Below are 6,000 nucleotides of genomic sequence, written 5' to 3' on the forward strand. Positions count from 1 at the left end.
GGAGTTGCTCCAATACCTGGTTCACTCAAGGAAGTTGGATCATTGGTAGTGTTGTGTACTCTTCTTTCATCAGCACTTCCCAATCCAGTTTTATCTCTAGCTTCCTTTCCAGTAACTACTCTTGCTTCAAAACCACTTGCAGTAGTCTTCAAAGATTGAGTCTGTTTTGCTTTAGTGAATCCTGGTAGGAGTGTCTTTGATCTATTTTCTGATATCAAGTTAGCTTGAGCACTGTCAGAGGTTACTTGCTTCTTCTTAATATCAGAACTTACAATTTCTTGACTCTGAACAACTTGAGCCATGTCAGAGGTTGTTTTAAGAACTTTTCTTGTAGTCAGAGCAAGATCATCTTTTTTATCAGTAATTTCTTCTTCCTCAGGAGGTACATAAGGCTTGATAGGTTCACCAACCTTTTCTTTACCCTTGGATCTTGGATCTATCTGTGGTTGTGATCTAGCCAAAGTCGCTTCAGTATGTGTCCTTTCTTTGATCACAATGCCTTTAGGTTTTGGAAGTAACTTTTTACCAGAAGCTTCAGATTTAGATGTGACTTTCTCTGATTTAAGTCTGGCTTCTTCTTCCTTTAAACTTTCCAAGTCCATCCCTGGATTTTCTTGAAGAAATAACTGTCTTGACATTTCCTCATCAAGATCTAGAAGTTCATCAGAACTTATCCTTTTACCAGCAGCATAACTTATTCTTTTCCCAGTATCAGAACTTGTTCTGTGACTAGCTTGTCTTGATGTAAACCTTCTACCTTGACTATAACCACTACCCATTCCAGAGGTTCCTTGGTCATCTTTTCCATCATCCTTTCCTTGCAGTGTCTTGTTGGTTGTGCATTTGGACTTAATTACCTTCTCCCCCTTTTTGGCATCAGCAGGTAATAAAATAGAGAGAAGTAGTTCCACTGAGGTCTGGATTTCAGTAAGTTGCGATTGCTGAGAAGCTTGATTTGTCAGAATTTAATCAATCTGAGCTTGTTGTTTCTCTTGAGTTTTCTCAATATAAGCAACCCTGTCAATGGTAGGTTGGAAGAACTTTTTCTTATCAATTTTCCAAACTTGTTCCTGTTTGATAAAGTTCTCCTGAATCTTGTGTAGCTCGGCATGAGTATTGGAATGAAGACCTTGTAGATGTTTAGTACTCAATGCAGTGACTCTAAGCTGGGTTTTAAAATCATCAGAATTTAACATTTCATCAGCTTTAGTCAGGTGCTCAGCAAGATGTAAAGCATTAGGAACACATGAAACTGAGTTCCATTCCTTAGTCCACTCCTGACCTGCAGGAGTTTCACTCCAAGGCACTGGTGCATCCCTGATAACAAACTCCTTTACCAGTTCAGACTTAGGAAGAGTCGGTGGAGGAGTATGTCCTGAAGGACCTGCTTCATCAGCATCTATAGTTGTAGCAGCTTCACCAGTATCTCCAACATTTGCAGCGTCAGAACTTAAAGAATCAGTATCTTCTGATAAGACAACAGTGTGAGTAGCAATGGAGGCTTCAACATCCTCTAATTGCTGATCTGAGACTAAGTTCTGATCAACAGCCATATCCTGATGCTCACCTAAAATCTGATCATCAACATCTTGATGCAGAGAAGGTGTTGTTGATAACTCTGGAGTTTGAACAGCATCAGTAACAGGTGTTGTGAAAGGATTATTTGCTGTTGGAGCTTCTAAGAAAAGAATTGCAGGCACAACCAAGTTCTGAATATCAATTTCAACACTTGTGCCTGGATCAACAAGAGACACAGATGGGGAGTTAGCCTTGTCAGATACAGCTTCCTGAGATGGAGTGGATTGAGAAGAAGTGACTGGAGCAAATTCCTTGCCTTTTGAGATCAGAGATTCCTGATCCCCTTCCTTAGCTGCTTCCTCCTCATCATCTGAAACTGGCCTTTGTGCCCTCTGTTTCTTGTACTTCCTTGTTGATTTGGATTCCTTGGGAGTTTCAGGAATTATCATACGTCTAAGCCTCTTGAGAAGCCTAGAACCCCCAATTTCAGAATCCTTCTGAGAAGTTGCTTTCTCAGCTTCAATCACCACAGGTTCTGAAGAAGGAAGCTGTTCCTCAGAATCTGATTCATCTCTCAAAGTAAATCTCCTCCTCTTTTGAGGTGTTTGAGGAACAGTTTTTGTTCTCTTTGGCTTAGAGAATGGAGACTTCACAGTAGGTGCTGAAGAAGAAGGTTGAGCAGTCTGTGAAGTGGAGAGATAGGATTTGAGATAAGTTCCGAGGGTAGGTTGAGTAGAATGAGAGGTAGGTACTGAGGTTGATGGATTTTGGATGGTTGGAGGTGGTTGGACATCAGAGTAAACAGATCTATAGGTATCAGGATCAGCATTTACCAGGATCTGTTTTACAGACTTAGGAATCTGTAATGGTCTAACCATTTTCTTCTTAGTATCAGCATTTACCAGATCATTAAAGTACCTTTTTGTAACCTTAAAAGGTGGGGTTTGAGTGCTGACTAAATGAGGTTCATCAGTACAGTAAGTGTAAATAAGTTGACAGAATCTAGCAAAATAAACAACATCTCGATCCTCTGTCATCCTATCCCCAATAAAACCAATTATTCCAGTTGCAAAATCAAAATGAGTTTGATGGATAATAGCATACCCTATGTGCTGACTCAGAATTGGGATAGCATCAAAATTTGAACATTTGTTCCCAAAGGCTTTGGTGATGCAATCAAAGAAGAAACTCCATTTTCTTCTGATATTAGCCCGTTTCAACTGTCCAAGTTTCGTCAGACTCTTTTCATATCCCAATTCAGCCATTAACTCCCGAAGGGCTGAGTCCTCTGGAACTGAGAAAGTACAATCCTCTGGAAGATGTAAAGCCCTGCGTACTGTACCAGGAGTGACTACAAAAGATGAATCACCCACTTGGAAGATAATACTGGGAGTTCCACGGTTACCACCATCATCAAAAATGCCAGTCCTCCAGAACCTCAGAACTTGTTGACTTGAAAATAATTTAGGCTGAGTTAAGGCGTACCCAACCTCACTATGTGCAAGAAGATCTTGCACAAAGTGCAATTCAGATGGAGCTTCAGCATGATCAAGAATTGCAGCATAGTTGTTTGAAACAAACTTAGCTCCATCAATGATTAAATCCTTTGGTGCCATGTGAAAAAAATTGAGAATTAAGTATGCCTGATAGGTGTTTGATATAATATCTGTATGAAAACAACGGAAAAAGTAAAGTGAAGGAGAGTAAAAGTAAGAAGAGAGATAAAAGATGAAGAAATTAAAAAGATTACAGAAATCTTCTCTCTACTGTACTTATACAAAAAAATATTACCGTTGGACACCTGTCAGACATGCAGTAATAACGGATAGTTACTGGGCTCGAGAAAACAGGAATGATTACTTACCCAGTTGCCTTGTTTCAAGGAAAAACCGTTCCATTAATCAAGAGAAACAGTTTTAATTCAAAATTTAAACCGTTAGCACTGATTGAATTATTTTTCACTGCAACATTAATATTCTGAAAATAAATCATGTTAAAAATGACCGAGATAATTTCGATGAATAAGTGCTGACAGAGAATCAGAACTTAAATAAAAACAAAATTTAAATGGTCATCAGAATATCAATCAGGATTTATCAACACAAGATGAAATAACTCAGAGATAAAATCTTGAAGTAAAAACAACTTTCATTAATATATCAAGACAATACATTTATGAAATGGAAATTACATCAGTACTTATACAAGATTTTCCCTAAGCTCCTAATCCTAACATCAACAGCTTTAGTCCTAGCTAAGAAGCCTGACAAAGCTGAGGATGAAGAAGAACAGGAAGAAGACAAGATTAAGTCATCTTCCTCTTCCTATCTTCGACGAACAAGATGGCGAGTCGTATGATTCGCTCTTGCTGACAGATACGACGAAGGTGAAGGTCTCTTCGAACGGCCACCAGATCACGTTTGATAACCTCTGGAAATTGAATCCAGAGATTGTGAGGGATGTTGGTGATAGGGTAGGGAGTTGGAATTCCATTCAAAAAGACATGCACAGTCTCATCACCGTAATTTTAGAACCAGCCAAATTCAGCCATTTGTTATAGTAAATGAAAAACAAGACTGAATTTGTGATAAAAGTGTGATGAGAAGACTAATGTGAAGTGGCTGTTTATATAGGCAAGAGAATGCCAAGAGACGCAAAGATATTTAATGCTGACAGGTAGAATTAATTCTACCTCGTCTCCCTAGACTTTGAAAAAGAATAACAGTCATTGGAAAGAGGAAGCATGGTCTAGACTGCACAAGACACAAGAAACAATGGACTGTTCAAGTATAAATACCATTAATCCTAATCATAGTGACTATTAATCTTCCACTTCAACATATTCGAGTTCGAACTGAGACTGTTAGCAAATTTTATTCACAGATAAGCCAAGTAAAGGATTAGAATGAGAAATCAGAACTTAGACCTATACCAGAACTTAACAGTCATCAGAACATAATTTCTTAACTCGAAAAAGGAATGCCCATCTTAGTAAATACTCATACAAGTTCTGATTTATGGACGTCAGAACTTAATCATCAGAACGTGTAACTTAGAACTTGTCCTCAGAATTTGTGCAATAATGACACAATGACTGTTTATCTAAAATAACATAGACCACCACAGAAATTTTCATCATTCAGATGGAGTGATTAGTGTGTGCATTAAGCTAAAAACAGACAAAGAGTAAAGTCTGATTCACTTCAGTACATCTTAGAAATAAGGCATAACTAAAATTTTGCTAAAGATCTGTCATTGTCCTGAAACCTACTGAAGAATGAGTTTATGCTTGAGTCCACCTCAACTGTTTTGTGCTAATTTTATGCATCTTTTGAAATTCTATTTTACAGTGGCTTCTCAGTGTAAGTGAGTCACGACTGTTTATCAGAATTTATGCTATTTTCAGAGTATTTCTCCAGTAATCATAGAGTGTGAAAAGTCACCAAGAAAATATTTAGCTTTTTGATGCATATTTACTTAATACCAGCAATGCACTTGGGTCGTCCCTTCCACATTTTTACTCTAGATCTCAAAGGAGTACCTGATTTTAATCTTTGATCTTTTTGCTTTTTCTTTTGATAAGAGAGGTCTATCAGCACTTAGTACATTCAGCAGTTTTACTAGTATCAGAACTTAACAGATGAGTAGCATTATTCTAATTTGTGACTTAGTAATAAGATATACAAAGTGAACTTAACTAAGCTCAGTTATCAGAATTTGCTAGTGTCATAAGATTTCACTGAAATAATTACTTCTTCCATGGAATCATTTGTTTATTGAAGACTACTAGGTCAGTATCTAGCACAGTTATCCTCATAGGATTGAATAGGTACTAGAACAGACATATCACTTATCAGAGTTTAGAAACATATATCAGACAACAGTCAGTACTTAAAGACATTTATCAATTAAGCACAGAATACACAATGAGATTAATTCTGTAAATACTGAGCATAAAGTCTGATAACACAGAACAAGTCTAAGCAGATTTAGAGAAAGAACCTGAAACCATTCCAAGTTCATTTACCAATCTTGTAAAAGTAGCTTCACATAATAGTTTTGTGAAGATATCTGCCAACTGTTGATCTGTGGGAACAAAATGCAATTCCACTGTACCTTCATCCACATGTTCCCTGATGAAGTGGTACCTGATGCTGATGTGCTTTGTCATTGAGTGTTGAACTGGATTACCTGTCATAGCAATAGCACTTTGATTATCACAGTAAATAGGGATTTTGAAATATGTTAACCCATAATCCAGTAACTGATTCTTCATCCAAAGAATCTGTGCACAACAGCTTCCTGCAACAATATACTCTGCTTCTGCAGTTGATATGGAAATTGACTTTTGTTTCTTGCTGTACCAAGAAACCAATCTGCCTCCAAGAAATTGGCAGCTTCCACTTGTGCTTTTCCTGTCAATTTTGCAACCTGCAAAATCTGCATCTGAGTAACCTATTAGATTAAAATCTGATTCTCTAG

The sequence above is a fragment of the Apium graveolens genome, chromosome 6 (assembly GCF_009905375.1).
Source record: "Apium graveolens cultivar Ventura chromosome 6, ASM990537v1, whole genome shotgun sequence".
Classification (NCBI taxonomy): Eukaryota; Viridiplantae; Streptophyta; class Magnoliopsida; order Apiales; family Apiaceae; genus Apium; species Apium graveolens.